Source organism: Schistocerca gregaria, unplaced genomic scaffold (genome assembly GCF_023897955.1).
Source record: "Schistocerca gregaria isolate iqSchGreg1 unplaced genomic scaffold, iqSchGreg1.2 ptg000077l, whole genome shotgun sequence".
In the NCBI taxonomy this organism is placed as follows: domain Eukaryota; kingdom Metazoa; phylum Arthropoda; class Insecta; order Orthoptera; family Acrididae; genus Schistocerca; species Schistocerca gregaria.
In genome coordinates this window covers 15,200,970-15,223,664 of record NW_026061710.1, presented here as the reverse complement: position 1 = coordinate 15,223,664, position 22,695 = coordinate 15,200,970, and the positions used below count along the sequence as shown (strand labels likewise).

Genomic DNA, 22,695 nt, shown 5'->3' with positions numbered 1-22,695 from the left:
ATATATATTTCTTCTTTGGTTATTTATTATAGAGAGGATTATATATCTGGTGAAAAGAATATAAATCGTTTTATTATTATTGTTTTAATATTTATTCTTTCTATAGGTTTTTTAATTATTAGTCCTAATTTAATTAGAATTTTATTAGGTTGAGATGGTTTAGGTTTAGTTTCTTATTGTTTAGTTATTTATTATCAAAATGTAAAATCTTATAGTGCTGGTATATTAACTGCACTTTCTAATCGTATTGGTGATGTTGCTATTTTAATTTCTATTGCATGAATGTTAAATTTTGGTGGTAAAATTACATTTATTATTATGATTTTATTTCTAATTCTTTTGAAATGAAGCTCATTACTATATTAATTGTTTTAGCAGCTATAACTAAGAGAGCTCAGATTCCTTTCTCTTCATGACTTCCTGCTCCTATAGCAGCTCCTACTCCTGTTTCTGCTTTAGTTCATTCTTCTACTCTTGTTACTGCTGGTGTTTATTTATTAATTCGTTTTAGACCAATATTGGATACTTATAATTGTGGTTGATTTTTACTTTTAATTGGTTGTATAACTATATTTATGGCTGGATTGGGCGCTAATTTTGAGTTTGATTTAAAGAAGATTATTGCTCTTTCTACTTTAAGACAACTTGGTTTAATAATAAGAATTTTGGCTATAGGTTATCCAAAGCTTGCATTTTTTCATTTATTGGCTCATGCTTTATTTAAGGCATTATTATTTATATGTGCAGGTTCAATAATTCATAATTTGAAGGATTCTCAGGATATTCGTTTTATAGGATCAATTGTTAATTTCATACCTTTAACTTCAGTTTGTTTTAATGTTTCTAGTTTATCTTTGTGTGAAATACCTTTTTTAGCGGGATTTTATTCAAAGGATTTAATTCTTGAGATGGTTTGTTTAAGATGAATTAATTGTTTAATTTTTTTTCTTTATTTTTTTTCTACTGGTTTAACTGCTTCTTATTCTTTTCGTTTGATTTATTATTCAATATCTGGTGATAATAATTTTTATTCTAGATTTTCTTTTGATGATAAGGGTTATTATATTTCATTTGGAATAATTGGTCTATTGTTTGTTGCTGTTTTTGGTGGTAGTCTTTTATCTTGATTAATTTTTCCTATTCCTCATGTGATTGCTTTACCTTATTATTTAAAGTTTTTAACTATTACAGTTGTTATTTTAGGTGCTTATTTAGGTTATTTTATTTCTAATTTTGATTTTTCTCATAATTTATTTTCTTTAAGTATACTTTCTTTTGTTAGATTTGCTGGTTCTATATGATTTATACCTTTTCTTTCAACTAAGTTTATTAGTTATATTCCTTTAAAAATAGGTTATTATTCATCTAAGTCATTTGATTATGGTTGAGGTGAATTACTTGGTGGTCAAGGTTTATATAGATTATTTATTTATTTAATTGGTTATATTCAAGGTTGATATGATTCTAATTTCAAGATTTATCTTTTAACTTTTATTTTTTGAATATTTATTTTGGTAATATTGTTTTTCGTTTACTTAAATAGCTTATAATTAGAGCGTGACACTGAAGATGTTAAGGAAGTATTTTTACTTTTAAGTATTTATAAATATAGATATATTATTTTTACAGTGAAAATGTAATGTTTTATTTAAACTATATAAATTTTTGAAATGTTGAAGGAGCTTAACCGCTAATATAAAAAGTTAGCAGCTTTCATATTGGCTTTACATTTCCTTAATTGGAACTATTATAGTTCAATTATATTATTAACAGTAATACGCCTCTTTTTGGCTTCAATTAATAAGAATAAGGGTAGTACATACCAATCTTCCAGGTCGAAACTGACTGCAATATTTCGCTTCTTATTCTATTTAAGGTTGATTGATAATATCAATACTTTTTGAATGCAACCCAAATGTTATATTTAACTACAACCCTTTATTCTGCTCATTGTAATGCTCCTTGGTTTCATTCATGGTATAGTCCTCCTAACAGAACTAGAATAAAAAATATTGTTGATACTGTTCAGATTATAATGTCTGAAGTTTTAAAAATAATTACAATTGGTAGAATTAGTGCAATTTCTACATCAAAAATTAAAAAGATTACTGCGATTAGGAAGAATCGTATTGAGAATGGTATTCGTGCTGATCTTTTTGGATCAAACCCACATTCAAATGGTGATCTTTTTTCTCGATCATTAATTAATTTTTTTGATAGTGTTGTTGCCAGGATTATAACAATCATTGGAATAATAAATCTAATGAAAACTCTTGTTGATAGAATTAGAACTGTTTTTCTTGATTTATATCAAGCTTTCTGATTGGAAGTCAAATGTACTATTTATACTAGAAAAACAATTATCTACCTCATCAATAAATAGAGATATATAAGAATAATCATACTACGTGTACGAAGTGTCAGTATCATGCTGCTGCTTCAAATCCAAAGTGATGTCTTGGTGAAAATTGATTTATTGAGTGTCGAAGTAGACATGTTGATAAAAAGATTGTTCCAATAATTACGTGTAAACCATGGAGTCCTGTTGCAACAAAGAATGTTGATCCATAAACTGCATCTGCAATGGTAAAAGGTGCTTCTCAATATTCATATGCTTGAAGTATTGTAAAGTATAGTCCTAATAACACTGTGAAGAATAATCCTTGTAGTGCTTGAGTATGATTAGATTCCATTAAACTATGATGTGCTCATGTTACTGTTACTCCTGATGCTAAAAGAATAGCTGTATTAAGTAATGGAATTTGTATAGGGTTAAAGGGTTGAATTCCTATTGGAGGTCATAGTATTCCTAGTTCAATTGTTGGTGCTAATCTTCTTCTAAAGAATGCTCAAAAAAAAGAAACGAAAAATAATACCTCTGATGCAATAAATAAAATTATTCCTCATCGTAATCCAATTGATACAAATCCTGTATGTAATCCTTGATATGTTCCTTCTCGTACTACATCTCGTCATCATTGAATTATAGTTAGTAGGGTAATTCCAAATCCAATTATGAATAAGTTAATATTAAATAGGTGGAATCATTTTGCTAGTCCTGATACTAGGACTATTGCTCCAATTGCTCCTGTTAATGGTCAAGGTCTATAGTCTACTAAGTGGAATGGGTGGTTTGAGTGAGTTGTTAACATAGGTTTAATATACTTCTCTAGAATATAGAGTTCTTAGAATTGAGAAAACATAGGCTTGAATTATTGCTACTGCTGATTCTAGAATTAATAGAAGTATTTGTCCAATAATTAGTAATGAGATTAAGTTTATTGCTATAGATGGTCCTGTGTTTCCTAATAAGGTTAATAATAAGTGTCCTGCAATTATATTTGCTGCCAACCGTACTGCTAATGTACCTGGTCGAATAACATTACTAATTGTTTCAATTAGTACTATAAATGATATTAATGCAGGCGGTGTACCTTGTGGTACAAGGTGTGTAAATATATGATTAGTATGGTTAATTCATCCAAATAATATAAATCTTAGCCATATAGGTAGGGCAATTGCAAATGTTAATGCTAAATGTCTTGTTCTAGTAAAAATATAAGGGAATAATCCTATGAAATTGTAAAATAATATTATAATAAAAATTGAGATGAAAATGAATGTTGTTCCATTAAATGATTTTGGTCCAAGAAGTGTTTTAAATTCATTATGTAAGGTTAAATTTAGTTTATTTCAGGTAATGTTAATTCGTGATGGTGTAAGTCAAAATAGTGATGGGATTAATAATAGTCCTAGAAATGTTCTAGTTCAATTTAATGATAAATTAAAGATGTTAGTTGATGGGTCAAATGTTGAGAATAGATTTGTTATCATTTTCAATTTAAGTTTTTTATTTCAATTGTTCCTTTTTCTGCTCTTTTAATAAGGTTAGGTTTAAATGAGAAGAAGTTTATTTGATTAAACAAGATTAATGTAGCTGAAAATATAATGAATAGTGAGAATCATATAAGAGGGGATATTTGAGGGATTTGGATATAATTTCCCCATCAGAAGTAGTCGTTAATTTACTATTATTTGGTTTAAGAGACCATTACTTACTTTCAGTCATCTGATGAATTTCAAGGTGTACTAATTTTTTTTAGTTACTTTAGATTGACACTCTAATGTTATTTATTTTAACTAACTCCTTAAATTATCTTAGATAATCACTTAATAAATAAATTTACTGAAGTTCTTTCAATTACAATTGGTATAAATCTGTGGTTTGCTCCACAGATTTCTGAGCATTGTCCAAAGAATAATCCAGGTCGATTTATTGTGAATGTTCCTTGATTTAACCGACCTGGCGTTGCATCAATTTTAACCCCTAATGCAGGAACTGCTCATGAGTGTAGAACATCTGATGCTCTTGTTAATACTCGTACTTCTGTATTTATTGGTAGGATTGTTCGGTTATCTACATCTAGTAGTCGGAATCCATCATTTTCTAGGTCTTGTTCTGGTGTTATATAAGTGTAAAATTCTACGTCTAAAGTCCTTAGTATAATGAAATTAAGGTTGATGTTGAAATCAATCCTATTGTTGAAATTATTACTGTTATAGGAAGAATGATTCTTGATTTTTGGGACTTTATCTTTATAGATCACGAATTTTCTGTGTATGATATAATTAGAGCTGAGTATCTAATACGTATATAGTAGTAGAGTGTAATTGTAGTTAATACAACTATAATAGTTATAATAGTTGTTATATTGTTTTCTATTAATGATTGTATTACAATTCATTTTGGTAAGAATCCAAAGAATGGTGGTAGTCCACCTAAAGATAATAAAGATAAGAATATTATGAATTTAATTTCGGTTTTTATATTTCTGGCTGAATAAATTTGATTTATGAAAAATAAATTTATTTGCTTAAATAATTAAACTATAATTAATCTGAATAGTGAGTAAATAATGAAGTATAGTTCTCAGATGTTTTCTCTGACTGTTAATGATCTAATTATTCAACCTAGATGTCTGATTGATGAATATGCTAAAAGTTGTCGTAAGGATGTTTGATTTAAACCTCCTATTGCCCCAATAATAATTCTTAAGATAATAATTGTTCAAATAAAAGTTCTTAATTGAATACAATAAGATAAGACCATTATTGGGGCGATTTTTTGTCATGTTATTAATGTTAAACAATTATTTCATCTTGATGCTCCTATAACTTCTGGAAATCAGAAATGGAAAGGTGCAGCTCCAATCTTTAATAATAGTCTAGATCTAATTATTATTGATGGGATAAATTCTGATCCCATCCCATGGGATATTTTATTTGAATCAGCAAAATTGAAAATAATAATATTGTCGATGCTATTGCTTGGACAATAAAATATTTAATTGATGATTCATTTATTATTATATTTTTATTTCTTGTTAGGAGCGGAATAAATGAAAGTAAGTTGATCTCAAGTCCTATTCAAACCCCAAATCAGGAATTTGATGAAATGGACAGGATCGTTCCTATCATTAATGTTGATAGGAAGAGAAGTTTTGTAGAGTAGTTGGTCATTAAAAAGGAGAGGATTGATACCTCTATAAATGGGGTATGAACCCATTAGCTTGTTTAGCTTACCTTTTTACATTAAGGTGTATGATGCACATTAGTTTTTGATACTACAGGAGGTAGTTTAATTCTATCTTATGTAATTTTAATGAAGGTAATTTTATTTACTTTATTTACCCTATCAAGGTAACCCTTTAATCAGGCACTTCATTTATTTAATATATAAATCGAAAGTTTTTTTTTTGAAATTCTTTTATGTATTATTTTGTTTAATTAGGATTAATTTATCCTGCTCATTTTATTTTTTTATATATATATATAATAAATAATTTATATTAATATATTACATTTAATTGAAATTAAAGTATTATAAGTTCATCTTACCATTATCAATTGATTATTTTAATGCAATTATTTACCTAGGATTATAGCTACTTATGTTTTTGGCTTAAAATAGGTTATTATAATATAATATATATATAATAATGTGTAATTTAATATTTAATATTATTATAAGTAGATATAATAAATAAAATTATTAATTTAAATATAAAATATTATAATTAATATAAATAATTATATTAATTATAATAATATAATTATGTAAATTATCTATAATTAGATTATTTAACTAATATATATGAAAGTTAACTTAATATATAAAAAAGAATTCATATTAATAACATATTATATTAAATTACATAATTGTATAAAATATATTTATTATATTATTTAATCTTTCTTTATTTATTAGTGAAAAGAAAGATTAAATAAGAAAGAATATAATACATTTATTGCTATACATGTTCCATATTAATCTTTAATTATATATAATAGAGAAGTTCTTGTGGTCATACGTAGGGGCGTTTCTTTTTTTTTTGTTAATGTTTGTGGTTTTTTTCTTTTTTTTTCTTTAAATATTTGAATCTTTTATTTTTTCCTGAATTAATAGATTTAAAATTTTCTTATTTTTTATTTTTAAAAGTTTTATTCTTGCTTGTTTATTCACATTTTCTTTGTATTATATGTAAGTTTTGTTAGACTAAATGTTCTTTTTGCAGTAATTTGATTTAATTATCAAGTGATTTTGGATTTAGCAATTGATTTAGTATCGGCATAATTTGTGCCAGCAGCCGCGGTTATACGATTGATACAAGTGAATATTATTGGTTAAAACAGTTGTTTATATTATTAGGGTTGAAATATAAATTTGTAATGTGAAATGTTAAAATTTATTTGTGGCCCTTTTTATGAATCTGTGAAATGTAAATAATAAACTAGGATTAGATACCCTATTATTTTAAATGTTAATTATATTTACCAGGGTACTATTAGTTAAGGTCTTTAAACCCAAAGAATTTGGCGGTATCTCATTCCATTCAGAGGAACCTACCCCATGATTGATAATACACGATTTACTCTACTTAATTTATTTGTTTGTATATCTCCGTTATCAGAGAATCTTTTTAGAGTTATAATTCTCAAGATTTATAATTATAAAATATTTCAGGTCAAGGTGCAGCTTATAGTTAAGAGGAGGTGGGTTACAATAGGTTTTTGTTTATAACGGATTTGATAGTGAAATACTGTTAATGAAGGTGGATTTGGTAGTAATTTAATTTATTTAATTTAACTGATATTGGCTCTGAGATGTGTACACATCGCCCGTCGCTCTCATTATTGATTATTCTATTTTATTTTAAAGTAGCTTCAATTTAGATGAGATAAGTCGTAACATAGTAGATGTACTGTATCTAGGAAGAGTTTCAAGATATAACTTATTAGTAAAGTGTTTCATTTACACTGAAAATTTTTCTGTGCAAATCAGGATATCTTGATTATTTATTTTATTATATTTATTTATTGTTTATTTAATTATTTAATATAAATAATTTTATTGTATTTTTGTCTTAGTATATTTTATAGAATTGATTTTTTAAATTATAGTTTATTGGTAATGTAAGTGTTTTATGAAATATTATTTTAAATTTTTTTAAGTAGATTTTATTTATTGTACCTTTTGTATCAGGGTTTATCAAAATTTTAGTATTTATTTTACTTGTCTCGATTTGGGTTGATTTATAAATAATTTATAGTTAATGTATCATAATTATTATTAAATTATTTATAGAAATGAGATGTTAATCGTTTCCCAAGATATCTTAAGAAAAAATTTAATTTTTTAAAGTTATTTGTTTTTATTTAATTTTTTAAGTAAAAATATTAACTTATTTATTCTTTAAGGGATAAGCTTTGAAGTTAATAACCTATAATTTATTTTATAGAAATATAATAGTAAGCTTTAAACCAGCTATCTTTAAGATTACGTTTCAGTTCATTATTTTTTATTTTGATTATATAAATATTTTAGGTTTTTTATTAAGATTATTAATTTAATTTTAAAATTTTTGTAATAATGATAGAATTAGTATATTTATTTGTATGAAATTTTTACCTTGTGAACTTATTATAAGGAACTAGGCAAAATTGATTTCCGCCTGTTTATCAAAAACATGTCCTCTTGTTTATATTTTGAGGTCTGGCCTGCTCACTGAGCGTATTTTTAAAGAGCCGCGGTATTTTGACCGTGCAAAGGTAGCATAATCATTAGTCTCTTAATTAGTGGCTGGAATGAATGGCTTGACGAGAAATCAACTGTCTCTTAATAAATTTTTGAATTTAACTTTTGAGTCAAAAGGCTTAAATTCTTCTTTAGGACGAGAAGACCCTATAGAGCTTGACATTTTACTTTTATATAGTTTTTTGTTTGTCTTTCTATATTTAATGATGATGTTTTGTTGGGGTGACATGAAGAATAGATAAACTCTTCATTATTATATCATTTATTTATGTTTGTTATTTTGATCCATAATTTATGATCATAAGATTAAGTTACCTTAGGGATAACAGCGTAATTGTTTTTGAGAGCTCATATCGACAAAGCAGATTGCGACCTCGATGTTGGATTAAGAAAAATTTTGGGTGCAGGAGCCCAATGATTAGGTCTGTTCGACCTTTAAATTCTTACATGATCTGAGTTCAGACCGGCGTGAGCCAGGTCGGTTTCTATCCTAAGATTGTTAATCCATATTAGTACGAAAGGACCATATGGTTAAAATATTTTTTGTTATATTGATTAATATTAATTTATTTACTATTTTGACAGATTAATGTGTTGAATTTAGAATTCATTTATGTAGATTTTTTCTACAAATAGTATTGATACTTTATGATTTATTTATATTTATTTTGAATTTTCTTTTATTGGTTATTTGTGTTTCAATTAGTGTTGCCTTTTTAACTTTATTAGAGCGTAAGGTTTTAGGTTATATTCAGATTCGAAAGGGTCCAAATAAGGTAGGTTTTGTTGGAATTCCTCAGCCATTTAGAGATGCTATTAAGTTAATTTGTAAGGAGCAGCCAATTCCTATTCTATCTAATTACCTACTTTATTATTTTTCCCCTGTTTTTAATTTAATGATTTCTTTAGCCGTTTGAGTAATTTTTCCTTATTTAACTTATATGTGTTCTTTTTCTTATGGATTTTTATTTTTTTTATGTTGTACTAGATTAGGTGTTTATACTGTTATAATTGCTGGTTGATCTTCTAATTCAAATTATTCATTATTAGGTTCTCTTCGTTCTGTTGCTCAAACAATTTCTTATGAAGTTAGTTTAGCTTTAATTTTATTGTCTTTAATTATTTTAATTGGTAGTTTTAATATGTTTGATTTTATAAACTAGCAGCTTTATTGTTGATTTATTATTATTTCTTTTCCTTTAGCTTTAGCTTGTTTTGCTTCTTGCTTAGCTGAAACTAATCGTACTCCTTTTGATTTTGCTGAAGGGGAATCTGAGTTAGTTTCAGGATTTAATATTGAGTATGGTGCGGGTGGTTTTACTTTAATTTTTTTAGCTGAAAAGTTAATAGAAGAGTTAAACTTCTAATTTTATGTTTTCAAAACATATGCTTTTCCTAAGCTAATTAACTTTATTCCTTAATTAATTTATCTCATGCGTTTGCGACATGGACATTAATTAAGAAATATGTGAAGTAAATAATTGTTAAGATTTGACCTGTTATAATATAAGGTTCTTCAGCAGGTCGTTTACCAATTCACGTTAGTAAGCATACAACAACTACTATAATTCAGAATAAAATTTGATTAATAGGGTAAAATTGAATGCCTCGGAATGGTGTTTTATTATAAAATGGTAAAATTATTAAGATTCTAATTGATAAAAATAATGCAATAACACCTCCTAACTTATTAGGGATAGATCGTAGAATTGCATATGCAAATAGGAAATATCATTCTGGTTGAATGTGAACTGGTGTTACTAATGGGTTGGCAGGTACAAAGTTATCTGGATCTCCTAATAGGTAAGGATTAATTAAACATAGTATAATTAATAATGATGTTATTATTACAAATGTAATAGAATCCTTAAAGGTAAAGTATGGATGGAATGGAATTTTTTCAATATCTCCATTTAGTCCAAGAGGATTATTAGATCCTGTTTGGTGAAGAAAAAATAAATGAATTGCTGCTATAGCAGCAATAATAAATGGTAATACAAAATGGAATGTGAAGAATCGATTTAATGTTGCATTATCAACAGCGAATCCTCCTCATACTCATTGGACTAAATCTGTTCCTAAGTATGGGATTGCTGATAATAAATTAGTAATTACTGTTGCACCTCAAAAAGATATTTGGCCTCAGGGTAAGACATATCCTATAAATGCAGTTGCTATAACTAAAAATAAAATCACTGTACCAATTATTCAGGTATGTATATATATATAAGATCCATAGTAAATTCCCCGTCCTACATGTAAGTAAATACAAATAAAAAATATAGATGCTCCATTTGCGTGTAAGGTTCGGATAATTCAACCATTATTTACGTCTCGGCAGATGTGTACTACACTACTGAATGCTATTTCAATATTTGATGTATAATGTATAGCTAAAAATAGTCCAGTTACGATTTGAATTACCAAACATAACCCTAATAGGGATCCAAAATTTCATCAAAATGAAATATTTGATGGGGCAGGTAAGTCAATTAAAGAGTTATTAATAATTTTAATTAAAGGATGTCTTAATCGTAAGGGTTTATTCATTAGTAATTATCTTATTTTACGAATAGGTCCCTGATTAATATTGGTGATTTTAACAACTGCTAGTAGTGCTAAAAATAAATAAATTATTATTATTATTGTAATAATGAATGTTGGTCTATTATATAATTTATCTAAAGATATTGTTATTTCTTGATAATTGATTGAATTATCAATATTTATAGTTTCGGTGTTTTTGAAAAAGTCTATAAATATAGATATATCTAGAATAATTAATATTAATATGATAAATACTCACATTATTAATGTAATAATTATAGTGATTGATTTAGGCTCAAATATTTCGTTTGATGCAATTCTTGTAATGTAAATAAATAATACTAGTATACCACCAAGAAATGTTAAAAATAAAATATATGATAATCAATATCTTTCTATTATTGTTCCTGTTATTAATCCAACTAGGAAGGTTTGAAGGATAATAAAAAGCATTATTGATATTGGGTGTCTTAATTTAATAAAATTAATATTTATTACATTTGATAATGATATAATTATTATTTTGATCATTTCAGGGGTTAGTTTATTTAAAATACCGGTTTTGGGGACCGATGATGGATGCTTTTCCACCTCTGAAGTTTTAAAAGTGGGGGCTGGACTTATTTCCCGTTTACAAGACCGGCGTTTTTTTTAAACTATTAAAACTAATGTTTATATTCTCTATTTTTACTTCTTTATTGATTTATTTTGCTGGTGTTTATGTTTTTTCTTCTAAACGTAAACATTTATTAATGGTTCTTTTGAGATTAGAATATATTGTTCTTTCTTTATTTATGTTAGTTATTGTTTTTCTTATTGAGTTTGATTATGATTATTTTTTTCCTGTTATTTTTTTAGTTTTTTCTGTTTGTGAGGGTGCTTTAGGTCTTTCTATTTTAGTTTCAATAATTCGTTCTCATGGTAATGATTTTTTAAATTCTTTTGGTTTATCTTTATGTTAAAGTATTTATTTATAACTATTTTTTTGATCCCTCTTTGTTTATTAAATAATTGTTGATGGTTGGTTCATTCTTTAATGTTTCTGTCGGGTTTTGTTTTTATAATTTGTGTTTATTCATATGCTGATTTGAATATAATTAGATATTATTTTGGTATTGATTATTTTTCTTTTCGTTTAATTTTACTTAGTTTTTGGATTTTTCTTTAATAATCACTGCTAGAGGTTCAGTTTATTTAAGTTCATACCATTCTAATTTTTTTGTTTTTATGGTTTTGATTTTAATAATTATGCTTTATTGTTCATTTGCTAGATTAAGTCTTCTTTCTTTTTATATTTTTTTGAGGCTAGATTAGTTCCTACTTTACTTTTAATTTTGGGTTGGGGTTATCAACCTGAGCGTTTGCAGGCTGGTGTTTATTTAATTTTTTATACTTTGGTTGCTAGATTACCTTTATTATTAGTTTTATTTAAGGTTTATGATTTTTCTAATACTTTATATTTTCCTTTATTGGTTGATTTTGGTTCTTATTATTTTATGTTTTATGTATTTATAATTTTGGCTTTTTTAGTTAAGATACCTATGTTTTTGGTTCATTTATGACTTCCTAAGGCTCATGTAGAGGCCCCTATTTCAGGTAGAATAATTCTTGCTGGTGTTTTATTAAAGTTAGGTGGTTATGGTATTTTTCGTGTTATAAAGGTTATTTCTTATTTGGGTTTAAAGTTTAATTATTTTTGATTGTCTTTAGGTTTATCTGGGGGTGTTATTGTAAGATTTATTTGTTTTCGTCAGGTTGATTTAAAGTCTTTAATTGCATATTTTTCTGTTGCTCATATAAGAATGGTTATTGGTGGATTGATGACTATGAATTGATGAGGTTGTGTAGGTTCTCTTTCTCTAATGGTTGGTCATGGGTTATGTTCTTCTGGTTTATTTTGTTTATCTAATATTATTTATGAACGTTTAGGTAGACGAAGATTATTAATTAACAAGGGTATAATTAATTTGATGCCAAGAATGGCTTTATGATGATTTCTTTTAAGATCATCAAATATGGCTGCTCCTCCTTCTTTAAATTTGGTAGGTGAAATTAGATTATTAAATAGAATTATATCTTGATCTTCTTTTAGATTCTTTGCTTTGATTTTTTTATCTTTTTTTAGAGCTGTTTATACTTTGTATATATATTCTTATTCTCAGCATGGGAATTATTATTCTGGTGTTTATACTTGTTCTCTTGGTTATTTTCGTGAATATCATCTTTTACTTTTACATTGATTGCCTTTAAATATTCTCTGTTTAAAGGGTGAATATTTCTTTGTTTAGTTTGCTTAAGTAATTTAATTAAAAATATTTTTTTGTGGAATCAATGATATGAAGCTTTTCATCTTAGGCCGTGAATTTATTTTCTATTTGTTCTTTGAGTTTTTTTTCTTTGTTTATTTCGAGAACTATAATTTTTATTTTAGGTATTTATTATTTAATAATTGATTATAGAGTTTTTGTTGAGTGAGAGCTTTTCAATTTAAATGGTCCTATAGTTGTTATAACTTTAATTTTGGATTGAATATCTCTTATTTTTATATCTTTTGTTATATATATTTCTTCTTTGGTTATTTATTATAGAGAGGATTATATATCTGGTGAAAAGAATATAAATCGTTTTATTATTATTGTTTTAATATTTATTCTTTCTATAGGTTTTTTAATTATTAGTCCTAATTTAATTAGAATTTTATTAGGTTGAGATGGTTTAGGTTTAGTTTCTTATTGTTTAGTTATTTATTATCAAAATGTAAAATCTTATAGTGCTGGTATATTAACTGCACTTTCTAATCGTATTGGTGATGTTGCTATTTTAATTTCTATTGCATGAATGTTAAATTTTGGTGGTTGAAATTATATTTATTATTATGATTTTATTTCTAATTCTTTTGAAATGAAGCTCATTACTATATTAATTGTTTTAGCAGCTATAACTAAGAGAGCTCAGATTCCTTTCTCTTCATGACTTCCTGCTGCTATAGCAGCTCCTACTCCTGTTTCTGCTTTAGTTCATTCTTCTACTCTTGTTACTGCTGGTGTTTATTTATTAATTCGTTTTAGACCAATATTGGATACTTATAATTGTGGTTGATTTTTACTTTTAATTGGTTGTATAACTATATTTATGGCTGGATTGGGCGCTAATTTTGAGTTTGATTTAAAGAAGATTATTGCTCTTTCTACTTTAAGACAACTTGGTTTAATAATAAGAATTTTGGCTATAGGTTATCCAAAGCTTGCATTTTTTCATTTATTGGCTCATGTTTTATTTAAGGCATTATTATTTATATGTGCAGGTTCAATAATTCATAATTTGAAGGATTCTCAGGATATTCGTTTTATAGGATCAATTGTTAATTTCATACCTTTAACTTCAGTTTGTTTTAATGTTTCTAGTTTATCTTTGTGTGGAATACCTTTTTTAGCGGGATTTTATTCAAAGGATTTAATTCTTGAGATGGTTTGTTTAAGATGAATTAATTGTTTAATTTTTTTCTTTATTTTTTTTCTACTGGTTTAACTGCTTCTTATTCTTTTCGTTTGTTTTATTATTCAATATCTGGTGATAATAATTTTTATTCTAGATTTTCTTTTGATGATAAGGGTTATTATATTTCATTTGGAATAATTGGTCTATTGTTTGTTGCTGTTTTTGGTGGTAGTCTTTTATCTTGATTAATTTTTCCTATTCCTCATGAGATTGCTTTACCTTATTATTTAAAGTTTTTAACTATTACAGTTGTTATTTTAGGTGCTTATTTAGGTTATCTTATTTCTAATTTTGATTTTTCTCATAATTTATTTTCTTTAAGTATACTTTCTTTTGTTAGATTTGCTGGTTCTATATGATTTATACCTTTTCTTTCAACTAAGTTTATTAGATATATTCCTTTAAAAATAGGTTGTTCCAATAATTACGTGTAAACCATGGAATCCTGTTGCAACAAAGAATGTTGATCCATAAACTGCATCTGCAATGGTAAAAGGTGCTTCTCAATATTCATATGCTTGAAGTATTGTAAAGTATAGTCCTAATAACACTGTGAAGAATAATCCTTGTAGTGCTTGAGTATGATTAGATTCCATTTAACTATGATATGCTCATGTTACTGTTACTCCTGATGCTAAAAGAATAGCTGTATTAAGTAATGGAATTTGTATAGGGTTAAAGGGTTGAATTCCTATTGGATATAAATAATTATATTGATTATAATATTTTATATTTAAATTAATAATTTTATTTATTATATCCCATTATAATAATATTAAATATTAAATTACATATTATTATATATATTATATTATAATAACCTATTATAAGCTAAAAACATAAGTAGCTATAATCCTAGGTAAATAATTGCATTAAAATAATCAATTGATAATGGTAAGATGAACTTATAATACTTTAATTTCAATTAAATGTAATATATTAATATAAATTATTTATTATATATATATATAAAAAAAAAAATGAGCAGGATAAATTAATCCTAATTAAACAAAATAATACATAAAAGAATTTAAAAAAAAAACTTTCGATTTATATATTAAATAAATGAAGTGCCTGATTAAAGGGTTACCTTGATAGGGTAAATAAAGTAAATAAAATTACCTTCATTAAAATTACATAAGATAGAATTAAACTACCTCCTTTAGTATCAAAAACTAACGTGCATCATACACTTTAATATAAAAAGGTAAGCTAAACAACCTAATGGGTTCATACCCCATTTATAGAGGTATCAATCCTCTCCTTTTTAATGACCAACAACTCTACAAAACTTCTCTTCCTATCAACATAATGATAGGAACGATCCTGTCCATTTCATCAAATTCCTGATTTGGGGTTTGAATAGGACTTGAGATCAACTTACTTTCATTTATTCCGCTTCTAACAAGAAATAAAAATATTATAATAAATGAATCATCAATTAAATATTTTATTGTCCAAGCAATAGCATCGACAATATTATTATTTTCAATTTTGCTGATTCTAATAAAATATCCAATGGGATGGGAAACAGAATTTATCCCATCAATAATAATTAGATCTAGACTATTATTAAAGATTGGAGCTGCACCTTTCCATTTCTGATTTCCAGAAGTTATAGGAGCATCAAGATGAAATAATTGTTTAACATTAATAACATGACAAAAAATCGCCCCAATAATGGTCTTATCTTATTGTATTCAATTAAGAACTTTTATTTGAACAATTATTATCTTAAGAATTATTATTGGGGCAATAGGAGGTTTAAATCAAACATCCTTACGACAACTTTTAGCATATTCATCAATCAAACATCTAGGTTGAATAATTAGATCATTAACAGTCAGAGAAAACATCTGAGAACTATACTTCATTATTTACTCACTATTAAGATTAATTATAGTTTTATTATTTAAGCAAATAAATTTATTTTTCATAAATCAAATTTATTCAGCCAGAAATATAAAAACCGAAATTAAATTCATAATATTCTTATCTTTATTATCTTTAGGTGGACTACCACCATTCCTTGGATTCTTACCAAAATGAATTGTAATACAATCATTAATAGAAAACAATATAACAACTATTATAACTATTATAGTTGTATTAACTACAATTACACTCTACTACTATATACGTATTAGATTCTCAGCTCTAATTATATCATACACAGAAAATTCGTGATCTATAAAGATAAAGTCCCAAAAATCAAGAATCATTCTTCCTATAACAGTAATAATTTCAGCAATAGGATTGATTTCAACATCAACCTTAATTTCATTATACTAAGGACTTAAGTTAATCAAACTAATAACCTTCAAAGTTATAATTAAAAGAATAATCTTTTAGGCCTTAGTAAAATTTTACACCTCTAGAATTGCAGTCTAGAATCATAATTGAATATAAGACCTAAATATGATAAGAGAGAAAACATCCCATAAGTAGATTTACAGTCTACCACCTAAAATTCAGCCATCTTACCGCAAAAATGATTGTTCTCAACAAACCATAAGGACATTGGTACTTTATACTTCATATTTGGAGCATGAGCAGGAATAGTAGGAACATCAATAAGAATACTTATTCGTGCTGAACTTGGCCAACCCGGATCTCTAATTGGGGATGACCAGATTTATAATGTTATTATTACAGCTCACGCATTCGTAATAATTTTCTTTATAGTAATACCTATTATAATTGGTGGATTTGGTAATTGACTTGTTCCACTAATAATTGGTGCACCAGATATAGCATTTCCACGAATAAATAATATAAGTTTTTGATTACTACCACCTTCACTAACCCTTCTTCTTACATCTTCTATAGTAGATAATGGTGCTGGTACAGGATGAACAGTTTACCCTCCTCTAGCAGGAGCTATTGCACACGGGGGTGCATCTGTAGATCTAGCTATTTTTTCACTGCACTTAGCAGGTGTATCATCTATTCTTGGTGCAGTGAATTTCATTACAACAGCAATTAATATACGATCAGAAAGTATAACTTTAGATCAAACACCTTTATTTGTATGATCTGTAGCTATTACAGCATTACTTCTCCTTCTTTCACTTCCAGTTTTAGCAGGAGCTATTACTATATTATTAACAGATCGAAATTTAAATACATCGTTCTTTGACCCTCTAGCTATTTTTTCACTGCACTTAGCAGGTGTATCATCTATTCTTGGTGCAGTGAATTTCATTACAACAGCAATTAATATACGATCAGAAAGTATAACTTTAGATCAAACACCTTTATTTGTATGATCTGTAGCTATTACAGCATTACTTCTCCTTCTTTCACTTCCAGTTTTAGCAGGAGCTATTACTATATTATTAACAGATCGAAATTTAAATACATCATTCTTTGACCCTGCAGGAGGGGGTGACCCAATTCTATATCAACATCTATTTTGATTCTTTGGACACCCAGAAGTTTATATTTTAATTCTACCGGGGTTCGGAATTATTTCACATATTGTATGTCAAGAAAGAGGAAAAATTGAATCATTTGGAACATTAGGTATAATTTATGCTATACTATCAATTGGACTAATAGGATTTATTGTATGAGCACATCATATATTTACAGTAGGAATGGATGTTGACACACGAGCATATTTTACATCAGCAACAATAATTATTGCTGTACCTACAGGAATTAAGGTATTTAGATGATTAGCTACATTATATGGAACTAAATTCAAGTTCAATCCACCATTATTATGAGCTCTAGGATTTATTTTCCTATTTACAATTGGTGGATTAACAGGATTAGTATTAGCAAATTCATCACTTGATATTGTATTACATGATACATATTATGTAGTAGCCCACTTTCATTATGTATTATCTATAGGAGCAGTATTTGCAATTATAGGAGGTGTCATTCAATGATATCCACTATTTACAGGATTAACTATAAATAATACATGATTAAAAATCCAATTTACAATTATATTCATTGGAGTAAATTTAACATTCTTTCCTCAACACTTCCTAGGATTAGCAGGAATACCTCGACGATACTCTGACTACCCAGACGCATATACATCATGAAACGTAGTATCAAGAATTGGGTCTACAATTTCTATTGTAGGAATCATTATATTCATTGTAATTATATGTGAAAGAATGATTACAAACCGAGCAATTATATTTAGAGCTAACATAAGAAGATCAACAGAATGACTACAAAATAACCCTCCTGCAGAACATAGTTACTCAGAATTACCATTAATCTCTAGATTCTAATATGGCAGATTAGTGCAGTAGATTTAAGCTCTACAAATAAAGGTTTGACCTTTTATTAGAAAATATTTATTAATGGCAACATGATCAAATTTATCTCTTCAAGATGGAGCTTCACCATTAATGGAGCAATTATCATTCTTTCATGATCATACTATGGTCGTATTATTATTAATTACAGTTATTGTAGGTTATGCCCTAAGTTATATATTATTTATTGCCTATACTAACCGTAATATACTTCATGGACATTTAATTGAAACAATCTGAACAGCTTTACCAGCAATTACATTAATTTTTATTGCCCTTCCATCATTACGACTATTATATTTACTTGATGATTCAGTAGATGCAATAATTACAATTAAAACCATTGGACGACAATGATATTGAAGATATGAATATTCAGACTTCATAGACGTAGAATTTGACACTTATATAACACCAGAACAAGACCTAGAAAATGATGGATTCCGACTACTAGATGTAGATAACCGAACAATCCTACCAATAAATACAGAAGTACGAGTATTAACAAGAGCATCAGATGTTCTACACTCATGAGCAGTTCCTGCATTAGGGGTTAAAATTGATGCAACGCCAGGTCGGTTAAATCAAGGAACATTCACAATAAATCGACCTGGATTATTCTTTGGACAATGCTCAGAAATCTGTGGAGCAAACCACAGATTTATACCAATTGTAATTGAAAGAACTTCAGTAAATTTATTTATTAAGTGATTATCTAAGATAATTTAAGGAGTTAGTTAAAATAAATAACATTAGAGTGTCAATCTAAAGTAACTAAAAAAATTAGTACACCTTGAAATTCATCAGATGACTGAAAGTAAGTAATGGTCTCTTAAACCAAATAATAGTAAATTAACGACTACTTCTGATGGGGAAATTATATCCAAATCCCTCAAATATCCCCTCTTATATGATTCTCACTATTCATTATATTTTCAGCTACATTAATCTTGTTTAATCAAATAAACTTCTTCTCATTTAAACCTAACCTTATTAAAAGAGCAGAAAAAGGAGCAATTGAAATAAAAAACTTAAATTGAAAATGATAACAAATCTATTCTCAACATTTGACCCATCAACTAACATCTTTAATTTATCATTAAATTGAACTAGAACATTTCTAGGACTATTATTAATCCCATCACTATTTTGACTTACACCATCACGAATTAACATTATCTGAAATAAACTAAATTTAACCCTACATAATGAATTTAACACATTTCTTGGACCAAAATCATTTAATGGAACAACATTCATTTTCATCTCAATTTTTATTATAATATTATTTAACAATTTCATAGGATTATTCCCTCATATTTTTACTAGAACAAGACATTTAGCATTAACATTTGCAATTGCCCTACCTATATGGCTAAGATTTATATTATTTGGATGAATTAACCATACTAATCATATATTTACACACCTTGTACCACAAGGTACACCGCCTGCATTAATATCATTTATAGTACTAATTGAAACAATTAGTAATGTTATTCGACCAGGTACATTAGCAGTACGGTTGGCAGCAAATATAATTGCAGGACACTTATTATTAACCTTATTAGGAAACACAGGACCATCTATAGCAATAAACTTAATCTCATTACTAATTATTGGACAAATACTTCTATTAATTCTAGAATCAGCAGTAGCAATAATTCAAGCCTATGTTTTCCCAATTCTAAGAACTCTATATTCTAGAGAAGTATATTAAACCTATGTTAACAACTCACTCAAACCACCCATTCCACTTAGTAGACTATAGACCTTGACCATTAACAGGAGCAATTGGAGCAATAGTCCTAGTATCAGGACTAGCAAAATGATTCCACCTATTTAATATTAACTTATTCATAATTGGATTTGGAATTACCCTACTAACTATAATTCAATGATGACGAGATGTAGTACAAGAAGGAACATATCAAGGATTACATACAGGATTTGTATCAATTGGATTACGATGAGGAATAATTTTATTTATTGCATCAGAGGTATTATTTTTCGTTTCTTTTTTTTGAGCATTCTTTAGAAGAAGATTAGCACCAACAATTGAACTAGGAATACTATGACCTCCAATAGGAATTCAACCCTTTAACCCTATACAAATTCCATTACTTAATACAGCTATTCTTTTAGCATCAGGAGTAACAGTAACATGAGCACATCATAGTTTAATGGAATCTAATCATACTCAAGCACTACAAGGATTATTCTTCACAGTGTTATTAGGACTATACTTTACAATACTTCAAGCATATGAATATTGAGAAGCACCTTTTACCATTGCAGATGCAGTTTATGGATCAACATTCTTTGTTGCAACAGGATTCCATGGTTTACACGTAATTATTGGAACAATCTTTTTATCAACATGTCTACTTCGACACTCAATAAATCAATTTTCACCAAGACATCACTTTGGATTTGAAGCAGCAGCATGATACTGACACTTCGTAGACGTAGTCTGATTATTCTTATATATCTCTTTTTATTGATGAGGTAGCTAATTGTTTTTCTAGTATAAATAGTACATTTGACTTCCAATCAGAAAGCTTGATATAAATCAAGAAAAACAATTCTAATTCTATCAACAAGAGTTTTCATTAGATTTATTATTCCAATAATTGTTATAATCCTGGCAACAACACTATCAAAAAAATTAATTAATGATCGAGAAAAAAGATCACCATTTGAATGTGGGTTTGATCCAAAAAGATCAGCACGAATACCATTCTCAATACGATTCTTCCTAATCGCAGTAATCTTTTTAATTTTTGATGTAGAAATTGCACTAATTCTACCAATTGTAATTATTTTTAAAACTTCAGACATTATAATCTGAACAGTATCAACAATATTTTTTATTCTAGTTCTATTAGGAGGACTATACCATGAATGAAACCAAGGAGCATTACAATGAGCAGAATAAAGGGTTGTAGTTAAATATAACATTTGGGTTGCATTCAAAAAGTACTGATATTATCAATCAACCTTAAATAGAATAAGAAGCGAAATATTGCAGTCAGTTTCGACCTGGAAGATTGGTATGTACTACCCTTATTCTTATTAATTGAAGCCAAAAAGAGGCGTATTACTGTTAATAATATAATTGAACTATAATAGTTCCAATTAAGGAAATGTAAAGCCAATATGAAAGCTGCTAACTTTTTATATTAGCGGTTAAACTCCGTTAACATTTCTAAAATTTATATAGTTTAAATAAAACATTACATTTTCACTGTAAAAATAATATATCTATATTTATAAATACTTAAAAGTAAAAATACTTCCTTAACATCTTCAGTGTCACGCTCTAATTATAAGCTATTTAAGTAAACGAAAAACAATATTACCAAAATAAATATTCAAAAAATAAAAGTTAAAAGATAAATCTTGAAATTAGAATCATATCAAACTTGAATATAACCAATTAAATAAATAAATAATCTATATAAACCTTGACCACCAAGTAATTCACCTCAACCATAATCAAATGACTTAGATGAATAATAACCTATTTTTAAAGGAATATATCTATTAAACTTAGTTGAAAGAAAAGGTATAAATCATATAGAACCAGCAAATCTAACAAAAGAAAGTATACTTAAAGAAAATAAATTATGAGAAAAATCAAAATTAGAAATAAGATAACCTAAATAAGCACCTAAAATAACAACTGTAATAGTTAAAAACTTTAAATAATAAGGTAAAGCAATCACATGAGGAATAGGAAAAATTAATCAAGATAAAAGACTACCACCAAAAACAGCAACAAACAATAGACCAATTATTCCAAATGAAATATAATAACCCTTATCATCAAAAGAAAATCTAGAATAAAAATTATTATCACCAGATATTGAATAATAAAACAAACGAAAAGAATAAGAAGCAGTTAAACCAGTAGAATAAAAATAAAGAAAAAAAATTAAACAATTAATTCATCTTAAACAAACCATCTCAAGAATTAAATCCTTTGAATAAAATCCCGCTAAAAAAGGTATTCCACACAAAGATAAACTAGAAACATTAAAACAAACTGAAGTTAAAGGTATGAAATTAACAATTGATCCTATAAAACGAATATCCTGAGAATCCTTCAAATTATGAATTATTGAACCTGCACATATAAATAATAATGCCTTAAATAAAACATGAGCCAATAAATGAAAAAATGCAAGCTTTGGATAACCTATAGCCAAAATTCTTATTATTAAACCAAGTTGTCTTAAAGTAGAAAGAGCAATAATCTTCTTTAAATCA

At 26.9% G+C, this 22,695-nt stretch overlaps 2 long non-coding RNA genes across 8 annotated transcripts in view; one reads left to right on the top strand and one right to left on the bottom strand.

The window, feature by feature from the left end:
• The window catches only part of LOC126301637 (uncharacterized), a 319,704-nt gene that overhangs the window by 168,609 nt on the left and 128,400 nt on the right, over positions 1–22,695 (bottom strand). The window lies entirely within an intron of this gene.
• LOC126301634 (uncharacterized) overlaps positions 1–22,695 on the top strand; it is a 377,864-nt gene that overhangs the window by 292,247 nt on the left and 62,922 nt on the right. For 2 of the 4 annotated variants that reach the window (XR_007553060.1, XR_007553058.1), the window contains exon 2: positions 7,672–7,841. The exons of the other annotated variants lie outside the window; for them this stretch is intronic. This is a non-coding gene — a long non-coding RNA (uncharacterized LOC126301634). The remainder of the gene's footprint in view (positions 1–7,671; positions 7,842–22,695) is intronic. 4 annotated transcript variants of the gene reach the window in all.